The following is a 19,473-nucleotide window of genomic DNA, read 5'->3' as shown; positions in this document are numbered from 1 at the left end:
AGACCCTTGAAGCCCCAGGTACACATAAGCACTGGGGAGAGAAGTATTTAGTACAGAAAACCCTGCCCTAATCTCCTCTTTCAAGTCCCTCTGTGAGTCTCTTTCCTCCTTTGGGCCTCAGTTTCCCCACTTGTCAGGTACATGCTGATGTCCTCTGAAGCTGTGGCTCCCTGGGGTCCAGTCTCCAGCACCCATCTCCCTTGGCAAGGTTTATGTTAGCTGATCCTGAAGACCTTGTGGTAGCTCACAGGGTGGAAGGAGCATGCCCTGGGGTGGGATTGGGGAGCTTACCTCCCACAGACTGGGGAAAGCTTACCCTAGTCTGCCTGGTGAAGCTGCAAAAAGCTAGGTTCTGACCCCAGGCTTCCACTGCCTCTCCCAGCCAGGCCTAGACTAGGTAGGCCCCCAGGAGATCTACTAAGTGCTGGTGGCAGTCAGGCAGTCTTGTGAGTCAGCATAGCTGGAGTGGTCTAGGGCAGGTATGGACCACCATCTTGGAGGATGCCAGCCTCTGCCTCCATCCTGGGTGATCTAGGTCAGCAGACTCCGTCCTCAGCCTTTCCAGCTGTGCCTCCTCCCACCCTCTGGGGTGTGAGCCTGTTCTACGCACAGAGGCTATTGTTAGAAACCATGGTTACCCCTCTTTGGATGTTACCCTGCAAGGTCCAGCGGGCCTTAATTGCCTTATCTCAGAATCTGGTGCTTGGCATCTGAGAGAAGTGGAGATGATGCAGAGGAGTGTTCCTGGGGCCTGGGTACTGGCCCTGTCTCCTGCACCCAGGAAGGGACCCAGCTTGACCCTCAGTGCAGCTGCCTTCAGGCTCCACCCAGGATGCATATGCACCAGCTGCCCTGCCAGGCCTGGGATTGCTGTCTTCAATGCAGACACTTGTTCTTGGGACACAGGTGGAAGTTTCTTGTTCTTCCATGAAGAGAAAACAAATCCATAGGAGGGGATTCAACCAGGCCCTAGGAAGAAGCCTTGGTGGAAACAGCAGCAGCCTGACCTCCAATTTCTGGTCTCTTCTCAAGACTGAGAAATCAACTCTTTGTTTGGAGGGTTGGGAAAGACAGGGAAGGAAAGGAACCAACATGTCCTGAGTGCCTACCATGTGCCATTGGTGGCTATGATCTCACCTGACCCCCATGATAGCCTTGAGAGCTGGCAATTACCGACCCATTCCACAGATGAAGAAACTGAGGTTTGGGGTGGAAAAGGCAGTATACACCCACAGTGGAAGATGTGTGGCTCTGTCCTTGCACTGCAGTTGAAAAACTGCAGAAAGACTGAGAGCAGGGCTTCCCCAAGTGCCATGTATGGCAGAGTGAGCTGCCCAGACCGCCTGCCTGGCAAGGCCTGAAGGGGCCTGGAAATGAAGGTGCTCAACCCCTGCAGTCAGAACCAACATCATAAGAGGGAGTTTTAATGAAATATAAAGAGCAAGGCAAATCTTTGCCTGGTGCAACTGACTCTCAGGTAGCCTGTGGCCACAGCCAACATTGACACACCAGTATTTAGCAGCCTCTCCCAGCAATGTCCAGCCTTGTTCTCAGCACCATGTTCTGGGTGCTGCAGAGTAGTGTAGGTGAGTTGAGTGTCCTCAAATCTAGGCACCCCCTAGCCTGAATGGATGTGCCCCCACCAGCTCTTCCCAGGCAGCTCAGATTGTGCTGTGTTGGTGCTCTAGCTTTGTGATGTCTAAAAACCATCTGTAACATGCCCCTATAGCCCTCCCACCTGCACCCACCCAGTGCCCACAGCCCTCCTCACTGCAGTCCCAGGCTTTACCACCACTATGCTCTCAGTAGGACACGGAAGTCTGTGTCCCCTGCAGGAGAAGGCACTTTTCTTCCCACAGAGACAAGGGCAGGTTCCCTGTGGACTGCATCTTCCAGAGTGGGTGCCTTTTAGTTCTTCAGATATCTACGCTAGCAGGAGCCCTGACTACCACCATTCTCTTCACTGTTATCAACTTCACTTTCATCGCAAAGCCCTTCTCAGTTCCTGAAACCTTACCACATGCTCTGTGCCACGTTCACTGCTGAGATCATGATAAAGGCAAAATTAGACAAGGATCCAATCTTGGAAGAAAAGGAGTGATGAAAAACAAAGGTGATACAGAAGGAAAGGAGGCCATTGCAGGAAAATGCGCCCCTCTCAATGCTCTGTCTTTAAGGCCCAGGGTGATCTGTCCAAAGAGCAGCCATTGTGGCCTGTGACAGTCTGGGACTCTTTCTAGCCATGGCCAGAGGCTTTCTTGAGCTCCCGTATGGTACCGACTCATTCATTTAGACATATGTGCATTTTTTCATGCAATCAGCAGATACTTCTGATGCCTGCTTGTGCTTAGTGTGGAGTAACACAGAAGTGAGAAATAGAGAAGAGCCCTGCTTTGCTCAGCAGCACACGTCAATGAATGTCATTTCAGATGGTGAGAACTCCAGGAAGGAAATACATCAGGGCAGAGTCATGGTGAGAAAGGGAAGGGAGGGCCCTTGGCTGTGTGACACACAGGGATCCAGTTTCCTTCCTTCCCATGGAAGTGGCTTTTGAGCCTAGACAGGATGACCAGAAGGAGCTGGAGGCAACACGCAGGCAGATGGAAGAGCAAGCCCAGTGCTGAGGCCCTGGGGCAAGCGTGAACTGGCCTGAGGCATTAAAGACACGAAAGAAGGCCACTGTGGCCAGAGATGGCCTGGGGCAGAGTCAGGGAGGCCAGTAGTTGGGGACCAGGATGCCGAGGGCCACAGTCAGCAGTTGGAGTGTATCCACAGGTGCAGTGGGAAGTCATTGTAAGGTTTGTGGTAAGAGGGTGATATGGTCTGATTTATGTCTCCAAGAGGTCTTTCTAGCTGCTTGGTTGAGAATGACTTAGAGGGCTGGAAAGCTTCATCAAGCAGTTGGGACCATTATCTTTGGGGTTTTTAGATTGGAGTCATATTGGGATTGGAGGGAAGTAGATGGCTTTGAGAAGTCCACTTAGGCAGCAGAGCCAAAAGGACCTGGATTGCTGGTGGGTGGGATGTGGGGAGGTGTCAGAGACTCATGGCTGGCTGGTGGGTTTTTGTTGCTCAGCCTCATGAAAGGTGACACCAGTTGTGAGATGGAAAAGGTTTTGGATGATGTGTCCACGTAGAGATAGACCGAGACAGCTGGACATGTGAGCTCATTTGTGTCACTCTTAAAGTCTACCTGTGTGTCTCAGGCATGACAGAAGCAAGGAACTGGAGGTGTCCCAGGGCTTGAAAGAGGAGCACAGAGAAGGTCGCCTCCATCAGAGGAGAAACATTGCCGATCTCCACAGCCCCTTGTGATGGGGCAACACAGTTGCATCCTGGGAGCTCCTCAGCCAAGGGGACCCCACTCAGGGTGCTTCCAGAGATGCCCTAGACTTTGATACCCTCAGCAGCTAAAGAAACCTTCAGCAGAATTCCTGCCACCCTGATGAGCCAGTGGTGGAAGGAGAACAGCATCCTTGTGGCTGTGGGCTCTACCACCAGCTGTGCTGTCCAGCCCCACAGCAACATCTAGGCTGGAGGTGCTCAGAGCCTGGACCAGCCTTTCTACTGACCTTGCCCGTGTGCCCTCTTTGCCTTCCTCTGTTGCTGGGTTTCTACGTACCCATTCCCAAGTCTCTTTTCTGGGTGTGGCTTCCTTCCCCAGCCAGACTGAGCTCTGGGCAAACAAGGGCAAGATTTTCCTCCCTGACCTCCATATGGAGGGGGGCTTTTTTGGGCACTGACACAGGCTGACTTCCAGGGGGCATGGCATAGACATTTGGGTCCCTCTGAGGGTACTGCCCCAAGACCCAGGGAAGAAGGGCCCTGCTGGCCCACACTCCAGAGGGCTCCTCTCCCCACAGTGAGGAGTCTGGGTGGGGGGGCTCTTTGCAACTCTTGACCACACTTGGGTATCCTGCATTCCTGGCACAGTCACCTCTAAGCTTGCTGCCAGGGCCTGAGCAGGCCCCTTCCCAGGCTGCATCCTGAGGGGACCATCCTGCCTCTGTGCCCACCCCTTGACCCACTTACAAGTGGCTGTTCACAGGAGTGGCATGGATGTAGCTTGGCTCTGGGCTAGGGTCCCCTGGTGGGAGCACAGTCAGGGAAGGAAAGGGAGGTGGGGTGTGCTCAGGTGTGGTTTTCTAAGATCTCTCATTTTAAGCCTGGCCCTCCAGGGCGTTATGATGGTATCTTCTGTCAAGGTAGGAGGATAGAATATATTTTCTTTAACAGTCTGTTGGCTTGACTGATGACTTATCCAAATCTGTGGCTTGTGGAACTTGATTTGCCTCTTGTCCTGGACTCTTCAATGCTGGGGCAGGCCTGCCTCATTACCCCAGCTCAGCACTGGGCCATGTGCCTCAGGGAGGCTGCCGTTCTTCCCCTACAGGCCCTCATCTGTGCCTCTAGTGCCCTTGGCCTCCTGCACTGCTTTTCCCTCTGTGGCAGACGGCTGGGTTCTGAAGGCTGGTGTCTCAGCCAGCTCAGCCTGCAACAACATAAATACCAGAGGCTGTGGGGCTGAAACAACAAACACTACTTCCCACAGCTCTGGAGGCTGGAAGTCTGGGTTGAGAGTCTCAGCACTGGGGCTTCTGGTGAGGCCTTTGTTTTCTGACTTGTAGATGGCTGTCTTCTCCCTGTGCCCTCATAGGACAGAGTGACCGTCTCTGTCTGGTATCTTTATAAGGGCATTCATCACACTCATGAGGGTGCCAATATCATGACCTGATGACTTCCAAAGGCCTCATCTCCAAATTCCATCACATCAGGGGTTAGGAATTCAACATAGGACTTTGGGAGGGACACAGATAAAGTCCCAGCAGCTGGGAAGTGAAGGAGCATAATAATAGTGACCCCACCCTTGTGTCTATGGTGGGTGTGCCCAGAGCACTTTCTTAGCTAGTTGAAGTCACAAGCAGCCTTGCAAAGCCAGGGGAAGATGTCTAGCTTGTTTGAGTTGGGGGTGCTGAGGTGGTGTGGTAGGGAGGCAGGTGCAGAGGATGGCCGGCTCTGAGACTATTAATGGTGTTGTGTTGCTTGCCTTCCCCAAACCCCTGGTGTCTTAACTCATACACCAGGGTGTTGGGTGAGCTGGGGAGCTAGTGACATCCTGGTCAGCCAAGACAGAAAGGTTAGGATTTGTCCAAGATCACAGACATGTCACGTTCACCTAAGTGTTAAGGAGGCAAAAGTGGGATCTTCCCCCAGGCTTGTGCTGGGGGCTCTGGTTCTCAGGGATCTCTGAGGAGAGCCTCAGGGCCTCAGGATCTAGATCCCTGAGTGCAGCCGCAGAGAATGGACCAGAGACCCCAGCTTCATACTCAGATCTGCTCTGCGTCCCAGCCCCAGGCCCCAGCCCAGCCACAGACCAGCCTGCTCTCCAGCACCCACCATTCCTTCCAGGCAGTGGCAGAGGATGAGTGGTGTCAATTCAGTCAGGAGCTCAAATGCTGACAGCCCCAGAGCTGCTCTGTGCCCCAGTGGTGTTGGGCTGCAGGACACACAGCACTGTCTAATCATCACACTATGTGCAGGGCCTGGGGAGGCGAGAAGCTGGGAAGTTCTCTGCCTGGCCTTGGGTACAGCTTGCTCTGTGAATCTGGGGACATCATTCAGCCACTTTAGGTTTGAGTTGTTTTATTCACAAAATGGAACTACGGAGAGCTACCCTTTCCTCACTAGGTCAATCTAATACTCTCACATGGTGGCTACAGGCCTCAGAATCCGGCAGCCCTGGCTCCAACATCTGGCCCTTCTGCTGCCACTGTCATCTTGGGCAAGTTCCTTTACTTCTCTGAGCCTTGGTATAAAATGGATGAACAAGATCTTCAGCAAAAGATTTTTGTGAGTTTAAATAGAGGGTGGCTATGGAATTTAATGTCCACAGTCAGGTGTGGCACTGTCACCAGGGCCATGGGGAAATGATGGGGCAAGTTTAAGCTACCAGACCCCATGAACCTTTTGCTGTCCACTTCATCCTGAAAAGACTACCAGATTTGCAGCTGGAAAATTCAGGGTCATGCCCTTGATGGGGGCCACAGGTAGGTATGACTGCAGGTGATGAGCTGTGGACAAAAAGTGTTCATCTTTGGTCACTAGTATGAGAATATCCGGTCACTAGCTACAGGTCTGGAGCTGGAAGACCAGTAGACAGTGGCTGACATATCTAGGCTCTGTCTCTTTGGGCCTAGTTTATACATCTGAAATGGGCTTAAACTAGGTGTCTGTGGCATTTGACTCAAGCCCCCCTCCAATAGGGCTGTCTTTGCCTGAAAATAGTATGGAGGGATCAGAATGGGGGTTAGGTGGCTAGACCCATTCCAAAGTCTCCCAGGCCACAGAAGCAAGGCCAGAACTTCCAGAGACTTTCCTCTAGACTTGCCTCCACCTCTCCATCCCCCATTGACATGTCACCAAGGAGACCCCAGCATGGTAGCTTTGGAAGTGGGTGGGGATATGCCTACTTTGGCCCTGCCCAGCTACAATGCAGCCCCCACCTGAAGCTGCAGGAGTGGAGAGGTGCTGGTGACAGCAGCTGGTGTTGAGGGTGCTGTAAAGGAGAGCATTACCCCAAATACATATTAACCAGTCATGAAGATTAATTATTAATCACAACTTAGCAATTAATAATGGTTTATAATTTATTGATCACTCTTCTACCCATTACTAAGCACTTCGTATATATAATTTAATCCTTAGACAGCCCACTCAGATGAGAATTTTTATCACCATATTCCAGATGAGAAAACATGATCAGAGAGGTTCAAGGTTACAGAGCTAGGACCTGGGAAAGACCTGGGCTTGGGATAAAGGTCTGCCTGAACTTGGGACCTGAGCCTGTGCTGCTTCCTCTGCAGTTCCATGGCTGCCCTGTGTGGGTCTTGAGAATTTAGTGATAGATTTAGGGAAATAATCGCTGGCGTGTCTGCAGACCTTGGTTCCCTGAGGAGCCTCAGGCTGGCAGGCTTTTCTCCCTGGTGTCCTCACACTCCAGGCACACTGAGGAAGTGACTTCTCTGCTCACTTCTGGGCTGCATGGAGCTCTAGGTGTCCTTCCACATGTCCCAAATGTTTAGACCTTCCAGGAAGACCCCCTCATCTGTACAGATGTCAGGAGATGTCCCTCTGGGACCCTGCAGCCTGCAGCCTTCCTCTTCTGAGGCCTGGCCTGATGCCTTTCCACCCCACCCCCAGCCTGGACTCGCACCAAGTGGGTGCCCTGCAGAATCCGTGTAGAGCAGTGTCCACCAGCAGCTGCAGGGAAGTGAAAGGGGCCACTGCCCCTCCTGGCTGATCACCTATCCCGGCCAACTTCTCCTCTGCCAGCAGATCTTCCACATGACGTACAACCTGGCCAGCACCGTGGTGCACATCATGAAACTCACTGGCATGATTCTCCTGCTCTGCTGCTAGGATGGCTGCCTGCAGGTCCTGGTGCCCTTGCTGCAGGACTTCCTGATGACTGCTTGGTGTCCATCAAAAACATGGTGGTGAGTGCGCCCTACCTGGCCCTCTCTCTGGGCCATAGCCAGGCTCTCCAGAGGTAGGGAAGCAAGATGTGGACTTGGAACTTCTGAGTTCCAGCATGTATGAGCCTGAGTGCTGCCTGGCACTGAGGGACACGTAGCTTTACCCAGTATAAGCCCAATCATGTGCGGCTAGTCCAGGAATCCATTCACAGCTCTGGGTTGGGAGCTGGTCACTTCACCTTCTCACAACCTCTATTGCAACTGGGAGCTTCAGTACTTGGCCTTGACTTTACCCAGGATGACTAAGACCTGGCAGTCTCAGGTTGTACCAAGTGTGCCAATGCTGGGCTGGCAGCTCCTGCCCTCTTGCCTCTGCCCCCTAGAAGCTAAGTCCTTAAAAGCTGAGCCTGGGGCTGGGTGCAGTGGCTCATACCAGTAATCTCAGTGCTTTGACTACTTCAGCGCAGGAGGATCACTTGAGCCCAGGAGTTGGAAACCAGCCTGAGCAACACAGAACGTGTGCCTGCTACACAGGAGGATCCCTTGAGCTCACTTGCACTCCAGCCTGGGTGACAGAGCAAGATCCTGTGTCAAAATGAATAAAAAAAAAAAAGTTGAGCCCAAGAAAACAGACACCTTCGAGGGTACTATTCGCAGCCCACGCAGACTCCCAGAACATGCGTGGCCACTTGCTACTCCAGCAGCAAAGCTGGGATGCCCCAATTCCCCAGCATATTCTGCTTTCAAGTGGAGTCCCACAGGCGACAGCAGGCTGGATGGAGCCTGACTGCAACCTATCCCTGCAGCCTTTTGAGTGGGTCAGGGTAGGGGAGAGAAGTTGGACTTGGGACCTCAGAAGCCACAGGGCAGTTTCCAGTCCTCCTGTAGATTAGGTGGGCTCCAGGCTGGATGGAGGACCCCCTGGAGCTATGAGCCTTTCTGGGTCTCTGGTGAACCCCTGCCTCTCCCAGGCTCCCTCCCAGTCAATTTGGTCTGAAGGCAAATTCCCTGGGCCCCAGGGTAGGAAGAATCAGCTTTTAAAGAGGCAAAAGAGACCCTGAGGTGTCTTTCAGCATCAAACAGGCCTTTACAAAACAGCCTTTTGATGAGCTAAGTGTAAATGAATCAGCCATATGGATTGAATTCCTTGTTCCCAGAGGCTCAGCTGTAAAGGCCAGGAGTGCTGACTGGAGGCTGCTGGGGGCCTGCTCCTGTTCCCCAAGGCTGGGAACCCAGGCTCCTTCCACCATTGGGGATCAGCCCTGCTGGCCCCCACTCCAGTCTAGACCGAGCCACCAGACCCAAGGAGCCAGCTCAACTCTGCTCAGGGCAGTCTGGTTGACTCATGGCTCGAGGCTCATGGGCTCCTGGGCCTTCCCCAGGGACTGGGCCTCCGGCAGGTGCTCTGTGGGCCTGGGTAGGTTTCTGTACTGTGGCTCAGGCATCTGCCCTATGAGCAGAAAGACACCAGGAAGGTGGCTGGTGCTGGCATCTGTCTGGTTCAACTGGCCTTCATTTGGGACAATGTTTTCTCTGTGTGAGGATGGCAGGCCCACACATGAACTAAATTCAAGAGATGGCCCTTCTCATCCCAGTGTTCCCACGTTGAGCCTTCCTTGAGACACCGGCTGGCTTTGTAGACAAAAATAGCCAAGAGCTTCCCTCCTCCTGTTCCCACTCCTTGTGTGTTCCAGAGAGTTTGCCTTGGGGGTAGTGGGAGGAGAACTGGTGGCCTCAGCCCTGGCAGAGGTGGGTAGGGTTCCTGCAGGAGGCCAGTTAGCTCATAGCTTTAACTTTTGCTCACCCGAAATCAGGACAGTGTTTTTCAGCTCAGTCTGCCAGAGCTTGTCTCCCTGGGGAAGCATATCTGGTTTTAGAATTGAGGTCAGTGGGGAAATGGGTTTCACTTGACAGCTGTTTAAGGGGTAGGAGTGGAGCTGTTTTAGCAAGGGAAGGACAGCAGGGTGGCTCAGCCCCGGGCCTTTGCTATGCAGCCAGGAAGCGCCAAGCTGCCCCATTGGGGCTGGGGGCAGGGCCGGGGCTGGCTCCCATACTTTCAGTGGCGCTTCCAGTCTGATCCCTGCCCCCATTGCAAGAGGAAGGCTCAAGTGGGAGACTAGCTGACAGCACAGGCTGCCTCTGTGGGCCTCCTGCCTCTCTCCCAAGACTTTCAGCCAACAGCAAGGTTGGGGAGCCCTGGGCCCAGCCACTGAGAAAGTTAGATTGAGGGGAGGAGTTGGCAGGGACTTTTCTTGCTAGTGAGAATGACCTTCCCTCTTGTTCGTTGCCACCACCCATCTGTCTGTCCATAGAACAATTCCTGGGGGAAGCAGTACTCCTGTGTGCTCTTCAAGGCCATGAGCCACATGCTCCACATCAGCTTTGGGCAGCAGGTGCCAGTGGGCATGTCTGACGTCTGGCTCACCATGTTCAGCATGATCGTGGGTGCCACCTGCTATGCCATGTTAATTGGCCATGCCACTGCCTTCATCCAGTTCCTGGACTCCTCCCGGCACAGTACCAGGAAAAGGTAGGTCCACCCAGGGAGAACCTGCACATTGGTGTCTCCCAGTCACCACACCCTGGAGTCCCCAGTGGCCAGGCCTCCACCCCAGACCCTCCTTCTGTCTGGGCCCCAGTGCTGTGGTTTCACCACCTGGCCCCACAGGCTCTGTGTCCATCTTTGGGAAGTGGGGCCTGCATGGCATCAGCAGCCCCACCTCCTCTCTCAGATCCAGGCAGTTTATTTCATGCCTCCCTGTACACCCAACACCCCTCACACCCAGCCCTCTCCACTCCAAGCCTCTTATCTTCCAGACACCCAGGCCAGACTAAGAGCCTCTCTGTCATCAATGCCTACATCAAAGCCACAGCTCCTTCTCTGCATCCCAGCCACCCTCCCCAGTCACCAGCTTTCTCTCTCCCTGGGGTCTCAACAGCAGCTCCCTCACCACAGAGAATGAATCCCATGGCCTGGAGTCAGGCCGCCTGGGTCCTACCCCAGCTTCTCTGCTGCTAAGCTGTTTGAGTGTGGGCCTGCACTTCCACAGTGTGGGGCCCTGTTTCCTCATCTGCAGGGCGGGGCTGGTGCCTGGCGTCAGGCCATGGGGGTTGTGAGTAAGCTCCCCCAGGTTTATCAGCCAAGCAGGTTCTGCCCTGGCACCTTCTACTGCATGCCTCACACAGCAGTTGGAGCAGCATCTAAAATATATCAGCCTGATACTATTGCTCCTCTGCTTAAAACTCTTCAGGGACTTCACGTTGCTCTGAAGATGTAGATTAACTCCTAAGCATGTTTTCCCAGCCTGGCATCTGAGGGGCATAACCAGGGCTCTGCTCTCATGCTCAGCTCCCGCCCTGGGCCCTGCACCCTTTATTACAGCCTGGCCAGACCTCTCTCCCCATGCCCGCTCCTGCCACAGGGCCCAGACATGGGCTTTCACCCGCAACTCTCTTCCCCGCTCTCCACCTGACACCCTCTGCATCCAGCCTCACCTCTTGGAGAAGCCTTCTATGACCCAGCCAGCCCCTCACTCTGGCCCTGGCTCATGGGAAGAGCAGAGGCTGGGAATGGAGAGGGCTGGGCAGATTTCTCATGTGACCCCATGGCACCCTCTCCTCCTTCACCACAGTTGACACTCCTGTAATGATGTGATTAACCATAGGCAGCCAGCTGCTAAAAGTCCGCCTTCCCTCTCCAGGCCATGGCTCCATGAGAGGAGAACCCAGTGTGTCATTCTCCATTTTATGCCCCATGCCTGGCACATAGTAGGGTCAGCATTTGTGGATTCATTGCCTGCCTTCCCCAGGCACTGTCCCTTGGTGGGGTGACTGACAGGTTGTGGCCACCCAGGTGTGGAGGTCCAGGTCCCATGATGCCAAGAAGAGAGCTCAGGAGAGCCTACAGAGCTGGGAATAGAGAAGAGCTCACCCTCAGGAGGCAGAGGAAGAAGGTGGAAGGTGGAAGAGAATTCGAGGCCAGGCATCAGGACGAGCATGAACATAGGTGTGGTGGCAGAGAAATTAGCCTGGCTAGAATACAGGGTCCTGAGTTAGAAGGAAGCAGATGATGGGGAGGTAGAGAAGGCATCAAGCTACAAAGGTCAGGGTGTAGGCCAGGTGAGGGATTACTCTGGAGCCAGCACCAGGGCCCAGCCTGTGACTAGGGTGAGGCTCAGCCTGTGAGTGGGGTCAGGGCTCTGTGTGTGACCAAGGCTAGGGTTTAGTCTGGGGTCAGGATCACGGATTTAGAAAAAGCATCTGGGGTCAGGTGCAGTGGCTCATGCCTGTAATCCCAACACTTTGGGAGGCTGAGGCAGGCAGATCACCTGAGGTCAAGAGTTCAAGGCCAGCCTGGTCAACATGGTGAAACCTTGTCTCTACTAAAAATACAAAAAAAAAAAAAGAAAAAAATTAGCTGGGCATGGTGGAAAACACCTGTAGTCGCAGCTACTCGAGGAGGCTGAGGCAGGGGAATTGCTTGAAGCCAGGAGGTGGAGGTTGCATTGAGCCAAGATCAAGACACTGCACTCCAGCCTGGGTGACAAAGGGAGACTCCATCTCAAAAAAAGAAAGAAGAAAGAAAGAAAGAAACAGGAAAGAAAGAAAGAAAGAAAAAAAGAAAGAAAGAAAGAAAGAAAGAAAGAAAGAAAGAAAGAAAGAAAGAAAGAAAGAAAGGAGGGAGGGAGGGAGGGAGGGAGGGAGGGAGGGAGGGAGGGAGGGAGGAAGGAAGGAAGGAAGGAAGGAAGGAAGGAAGGAAGGAAGGAAGGAAGGAAGGAAGGAAGGAAGGGAAAGAAAGAAAGAGGAGAAGGGTCTGGGAGGCTGGGAGGGGTGGCTCATGCCTGTAATCCCAGCACTTTGAAAGGCTGAGGTGGGCTGATTTCTTGAGCCCAGGAGTTTGAAACTAGCCTGGTCAACATGGCAAAACCCTGTCTGTACAAAAAATACAGAAATTAGCCAGGCATGGTGGCATGCACCTATAGTCCTGGCTACTTAGGAGGCTGAGGTGGAAGAATCACTTGAGCCCAGGAGGTTGAGGCTGCAGTGAGCTGTGTTCACATCACTGCACTCCAGCCTGGGCAACACAGCAAGATCCTGTCTTAAAAACAAACAAACAAAAGCATCAGAGTTCATTTTAGGGCCAGAGTCAAGTTGCCTGTGGCTTTTCATTTGAGACTTTAAAATGTTTATTCTTTGGCTAATATCTAAATCTGCCCGATACATTTCTCTTAAATGTCCTCCCTCTCCTCTATCCCCATATCTGTCTCTCACCTGGACCACTTCAACCTCTTGCCCCATGTTCAGACCCTGCCTCCCCATCCCTACCTATTCTCTGGGGATCAGGGGAAGAATTATCTAAAACACCAGGTATTCTGGCTGCCTCTGCCCCTATAATCAGCCAGGAGGTCACTGTCCCTGGGACTTCGTATAATTTCACATAGAGGCAGGGTGGCTGGAAGGAGTTCGAGAAATGTCATTTCTCAGCCCTCATTTGCCTGTGGGTACTTCTCTGCAGCAGTTCTGTGTTTTCATCTCTTTGGGGCACACATAGATGCAGACAGGCCACCCCATTTCAGATTGCTGCTGGGGTTATAGGGACTTCCTCTACTTCCCATGCAGGAGGGGTCTATGTGGCTGCCTAATCAATACCTCCCATCCCTCGTCCTGCTCTTGAGAATCCCACTGTCCACTCACAATCTAGGATGGTGGAGCAACATCCACTCTTCTCAGTGAGGGTGGGCAGGATAGTTTCTTAATGTTTGAGACCCAGGGACTCACAGACCTTTTATCCCCGAGCCTCTATTTGAAGGTCTCCTCAAGTCAGTCTACCCTGCTCTTTCCTTGCCTGGAGTTGCTCTCAAGGAAATGACCTGGGGTCTCAGCTGAGGCTGGGTTTGGATTCATAGCATAGAGCAGCCAAGCATCCTTGCTTCTGCCTCTGAGCATTCTGACCCATCGCAGCCTCAACTCCTGACTGCACCAGTCACTGCTGGGAGGAAACAGTTTCCCTCCTCCCAGAGTTGGTGAGACCTCCCTGTCACCAGTGTAACATTCCAAGGAAATGTGATCGACTTCCCCGATGATACAGTTGATATGTCCTGTCACTGGGCTTTGGGCAATCCCTGCTGCCCCCCACCCACCTCCTTAGTGTTGAACACAGTGAGGACCAGATGCCAGCAGGGCCCCCTCCTCCACACCAAGCAGCTGGGAGCTCTGGCAGTTGTTTTGAGCACAGTGAGGTCATATCCACACCATTGACTTCAGGTCTTAAGGAACCAACTTTGGCCAAGAAAGCCTCCAGGATGGGTGCCTGGATGTGGTGCCTGATGGGGTGGTGTGGCTGGCTGCACGGAACTCACATCCCCTTTTCCCAGCCTCAGTATAAGCAGGTGGAGCAGTACATGTTCTTCCACAAGCTCCCACCTGCCACGCAGCACCACATCCACGACTACAAGCATAGCTACCAGGGCAAGATGTTCGATGAGGAGAGCATCCTGGGAGAGCTGAGTGAGACCCTGTGGGAGGTGGCTGTGCAGTGGCCTGCAGGCGGTAGTGGGGGAGCCAGACCTTCCTGGCAGCCAGCTCCCCTCACCTCCTCCTTCCCATATTCCAACTCACCCCGTCCAGCAGGAGATCATCAACTTTAACTGCTGGAAGCTGGTGGCCTCCATGCCACTGTTTGCCAATGCGGACCCCAACTTTGTGACACCCATGCTGACCAAGCTGCTTTTTGAGGCCTTCCAGCCTGGGGACTGCGTCATCTGGGATGGCACCATCAGCAAGAAGATGCACTTCATACAGCACAGTGCTTGGTCATTGTGCTCACCAAGAACAACGAGACCAAGCTAGCTGACAGCTCCTACTTTGGAGGTGAGGCAGCCCTGGACCCTGGGGGACAGTGTGGCTGCTCCCAGAGGATAGGCTGAGGAGACACTAAGGGTACAGAGGCAGTGAGTACCCTTCCTGGCCACAGCCTGGAAGGAGGTGTCCGTGAGCCCAGGAGAGGAGGTCTTAGTCTGGGCTCTTGTAACAAAAGTGCCATAGACTAGGTGGCTTGTAAACCACAGGAATGTATGTCTCACAGTTCTGGAGGCTGGCCCTCTGAGCTGAGGGGGCCAGCATGGCTGGGGCTGGTGAGGGCCCTCTTCTGGGCTGCACTGCTGGCTTCTCGCTGTGTTTCCATGTGGCAGAAGGAGGGCGAGCCAGCTCCCCAGCCTCTTCCTATAAAGGCACTAATTCCATCCACGAGGGCTCCACCCTTATTATCTAATCACCTCACTAGGCCCCGCCTCCAAATACCATCATGCTGGAATTAGTTCAGCATATAAATTTTGGGGGAACACATGCGGTCCATAGCAGAGAGCATATCCCAAAGAAGGGAAAGACTGTCCAGCCCCCATTTGGTGGGGAAGAGGCATCCGATGTGGCCACAGTCTAGGGCAGAGCCTTGTGAACCTGCCAAGGCTTCTGTGCCAAGCTGTCAGGACCAAGGTCAGGGTGGGCAGTCCCTGTGGCCTGGGTGGGCTGTGTACACCCCACCCTGAGTCCTGATGTCCTGGCAGATATCTGTCTGCTTACCAGGGGCCGGCACACAGCCAGCGTGAGGGCTGACACCTACTGCCACCTCTGTTTGCTGAGCATGGACAACTTCAACAAGGTGCTGGAGGAGTACCCCATGATGCAAAAGGCGTTTGAGACTGTGGCGCTAGACCGCCTGGACCACCTGGACCACATCGGTGAGGGGGGTGGGCCACAAGTGGGCCGAAGGAGGATTGTGGGTAGTGGGGAGGGCTTAGGCAGGGCTTCCTATGCCTAAGCTAGGTCTGCACCCTATCTCCTTCCCCACTCTGCTCTGAATGCCTGCTCTCATTCGAAGGCCCAGGCAAGAAGAACTCCATCCTCCTCCACAAAGTCCAGCATGACCTCAACTCTGGCATCTTCAACTACCAAGAGAATAAGATAATCAAGCCAATTGTACAGCATGACCAGGAGATGGCCCACTGTGCACACTGCATCCAGGCCACCACCTCTGCCACCCCAACCCCCAGGCCTGTCATCTGGACCCTGCTAATCTAGGCATGGCTGCAGACCATTGCCCTCACCCACCACCCTAACCTGCTTGCTGCCATCTGCTGCCCTCCCCTAGGATCTGGGCTGGGCAACCTCAGGACTGGGAAGACACCAAGGCACCCGAAGTGGCTATAATCCCTGATCCCTTCTGCGCTGGGCTCTACCTCACCCACCAGCAGCCCATCCCAGGTGGACATGCCATCTTCATCCTCCTTCCACATCCAAGAGTTGGCTGGATTCCCTGCCCTTGCTGAACTGAGCCCACTCCTGCCTTCATCCAGCTCTTCCCCACCCCATGGGGCCTGCAGCCTCCCCCTCTGCTCCCACACCACCAGCTGCTGCAGCTGCCACCACCACAGCTGGGTTTGGCTGCTTCCACAAGGCACTGGGTGGCTCCCTGTCCTCCTCTGACCCTCCCCTGCTTACCCCACTGCAGTCAGGCACCCACTCACCCTAGGGTGCCCAGTCACCTCCTGCACCACCTGGGGCCTGGGGAGAACTGGGACTCCCAGAGCACTTCCTGCCACCCTCACCTTTCTCCAGGTCCCTGTCATCTAGCCCTGGGCAGCTGGGCCAGCCTCCAGAGAACTTATCCCCATGTCTGGCTGCTGATCCACCAAGCACACCGGAGACACTCCCAGGCCACCATCCCTTGTGGCAGGGGCCTCTGTGGGGGGCTTCCCCTGTAGCCTTTACTCCCCAAGGAGGTCTCACCTCCCCCAGCCACAGCCCAGACCCCCCAAGAACTTTCCTGAGTGCCCCACCCTGAGCCCCTGGCTCCCACAGCTCCTTGCTCCTGCCACCCGCATCTGGCCCCTGCCACCCTAGGTACCCCAGCACTGGGGCATGCTCTCTGTCAGCCCCAGCTGCCTCACCCAGGACCTCAAGCTCATCTCCACATCTCACCCAGCCCTGCCTCAGGATGGGGCACGTACTCTCCACAGAGCCTCCCTGCACTCCTCGGGGGAGTCCATGGTTGCTTTCACACTCTTCCCCAGGGCCAGGGGTGGCAGCAGGGGCCTCAGGCCCTCCTGGGAGGCCCTATGGTGCCATCCCTCTCTGGGCCTGAGCCACCCACCTGAGACCTGAGAGAAGGGCCTGGAAATGTGCTCCAGTGCTCACTGGGCCAGGAGGGAGTGGAGGCACCAAGGGCTTGTCATCTACCCAAGAGATGGGACAGAAGGTGCACAGATGGGCCAGGTGGACAGGGTCCTCTCCTGAGACCAAGGCAGAGTCCCCGAAGCAGGAGATGGTGACCCCCATTTAAGGAGATCACAAGGGAGGAGGAGAAGGGCAAGATGGCAAGTTCCTGACCCCTATGACTAACCCACCCAGGGAGAACTGTGTTCCAGAGCTGGGTGGTTGCTTCTGTGTGCCAAAACCTGGAAGACACAGGTGCTCCATGTCCCTGCTCAATCTGTCCCCACCAGCCACAGGACATGCAGCCAGTCAGCCAAGCCCTACATAGGGATGGAACCAGGTACCTGGACCTCAGCTGCAGCAATGCTCAGCTTAGGGGCTCTAGGTCAGGGCCAGCATCCTCCTCCAGCCTCCATTGCTCCCTGGCACAGGTCATCAGGGACTTCTGCCTGTGCAGGGACCCACCAAGGTCAGCACTGGTCCTTTGTGGGCCTTTCCCTGATGGCTCACCATGGCGAGGAAGCCCTTCACAGGACCTCACCCCATAAGGTCTGTGCCTCCCTGTGGCACTGCCCCAGCCTCCCTGAAGTCAGGCTGGCATGCATCCTGTGTGCATGTGGGAGCCTCCCAGGCAGCCCCAGCAGCCTCCAGCCTACTGTGGGCATTGAGCACCTGCGGGAGCTGGCCATACTAGGGACAGGCTTGATACCCCAGCTCACCCTGCCCTGGCAGGAAGCAGTGCCTGGCCAGCCCTCTGCCTCTGCCTTCCAGACTCTCCAAGAAACTGAGTTGCAGCTAGGGGTGGCTTGGGGTGGCCCAAGCAGGAGGCCTCCCTGGGCAACAGTGGAAGACATGTTTTTAGGGTCCGCTGTGTTTTTCATAAGAAAATACTTTTATGCCAAATTCATCCTAGGCAACAACATGTGGCTTCTAGCTAATTATGCAATTAATCATCAAGGCTGGGATGGTGTGGGAGAGCAGGTGAGGAGCATGCCAATGCCACTCCACTGATGGGGACACACTCAGGAGGGCCACAGCCACCGAGAGCATGGAGCACACTAAGTCTGGGGTCCCTGCCACCTCCCTCACTCAGGCTAGCTTGGCCCCAAGCCTATAGGAAACCTGAGCAGTCTAGCGAGGGATAGGAGACTTCCCCACAGCTGTAGATCCTTTCAGAGAAAAAGAAAGGTGCAGTCATGTGGAGAGGGCCGTGCCTCTCCTGGGAGGTGAGACATCCAGCAAAAGACTGAGCCCTCCTGCCCCTTTTCTCTGGGGCCACCGGCAGTGTGCTCCTGGCCACGTGGAAGTCATAAGTCTGGGAGCCAGTGCTTGTTTGGTAACCTTATGGGGCCCAAAGGTCCAGGGGCACAGCACTCAGGTATGTGGGTCATGCCTTGTGAGACGGGGGCTGTGATCCCTCCAGGAACAGCCCCCAGCACCAGACCCTGATATGCCCTGACTCAGGGTCACCATCTCTTTCCAATTCATACAAAGTCTCCATAAAGGCATCAACAGTTCAAGATTGTTCCTGGCTAGCCCTGCTGAGCCTGTGCATGTTGGGTGAAGTCGCACCCAGGCAAACGGTGCAGGCTCCTCACCCAAAATTCTCCCCAAGGAACCCCTGGCACACCCGAAATCAACCAGGTTTCCTCCTGCAGTAACCCCCATGGGGCACTCTCGAAAAGGCAATGAGACAAAGCCTAGCTTCTGGCTGCTTCAGCTGCAGCAGAGAAACCCCCCTGAAATTCAGAGACAGAGCCTCACCTCAGGCCTTCACAGCCCCGACAGGAATCATTGGCTCCTGGAGTCTGTCCCAGGTCAGTACCCCTTGGGGCAATTCTCTCCTGTTTATTTTTCTTCCATTAGAAAGTTCAAATCTCCACCGCCAAAGCCCTTCATGGCACCCTCTACAGCTTGCCCCATTCCTGGTGGCCTCACCATCCTCCCTTTTGTACCCCAGAAAGCCTCAAATCATCCTTGACTCCTCCTCATCCTTAAGTCCATGGGCACCAGCAACCTTGCTGACTGCCCTGCCCACACAGAGAATCCTCTCTCCATCCCTGTGCCTACAGTCTGCCACCACTCAGGTCCTCAAGTGGCCTCCTGCCCCACCTCCCTCCTCCAGTCTTTGGAATCAGTCGGTACTTTGAGGAAGTCCTCAGCATGGAGGTCCCTTCCCAGGGAAGTGACAGCTCTCCCCAGGCTTAATAAGTGAGGTCAGGAGTTCCATGCATGACAGCTGGGGGCTGCCTCCCAAGCCCAGTCCTGGTGATCGGCTGCAGGGCCTTGCCACGGAACCCTCAGTACTTCGTTTTCCCTTGATTGTGACGGAGAAACAGCAGGGCCTTGCTGGAAAGGGTGCTTGAGCTTTCAGGGAGGGAACAGCAGTATTCTCCCACATGCTGCCCTCAGCCTGGTCGAGCACAGCAGGTGCTGAACAGAGCTGAAGACCAGCACTGCGACAGGTCCAGAGGGGTCTGTGGAAATGGCAGAGCAGGCCTCAGCCTGTGTGTGCTGTGGGCTGAGTGTGTAGCTCCCTGAAATCCACAGGTTGAAATTCTCCCCCATGTGGTGATGGCATTACGACATGAGGCATTTGGGAGGTGGCAAGGCAACAAGGGCAGTGCCCTGGTGAATGGGATTGGTGCCCTTACACAAGTACCTCAGAGAGCTGCTTTGCCCACCACGTGAGGACACAGGAGATGGCACCAGGGATGAGCCAGGAGAGGACTCATGCACAGTGGATCTGCCAGTGATTTGTGTGGCCCTCCAGCCTTTGGAACTGTGA

General features: G+C 54.7%; 1 pseudogene across 1 annotated transcript in view; it reads left to right on the top strand.

The window, feature by feature from the left end:
- LOC100399321 (potassium/sodium hyperpolarization-activated cyclic nucleotide-gated channel 4-like) overlaps positions 1-16,775 on the top strand; it is a 42,386-nt pseudogene extending 25,611 nt beyond the window's left edge. The window contains exons 3-8 of the transcript XR_013532072.1: positions 7,336-7,496; positions 9,788-10,005; positions 13,856-13,999; positions 14,106-14,345; positions 15,038-15,211; positions 15,352-16,775. The product of XR_013532072.1 is annotated as a potassium/sodium hyperpolarization-activated cyclic nucleotide-gated channel 4-like (transcript). The remainder of the gene's footprint in view (positions 1-7,335; positions 7,497-9,787; positions 10,006-13,855; positions 14,000-14,105; positions 14,346-15,037; positions 15,212-15,351) is intronic.
- Positions 16,776-19,473: the final 2,698 nt, after the last annotated feature.

Source organism: Callithrix jacchus, chromosome 2 (assembly GCF_049354715.1).
Source record: "Callithrix jacchus isolate 240 chromosome 2, calJac240_pri, whole genome shotgun sequence".
Classification (NCBI taxonomy): domain Eukaryota; kingdom Metazoa; phylum Chordata; class Mammalia; order Primates; family Cebidae; genus Callithrix; species Callithrix jacchus.
Note: the sequence above shows the minus strand (reverse complement) of the source record. Positions and strands in the feature narration are given on the sequence as shown.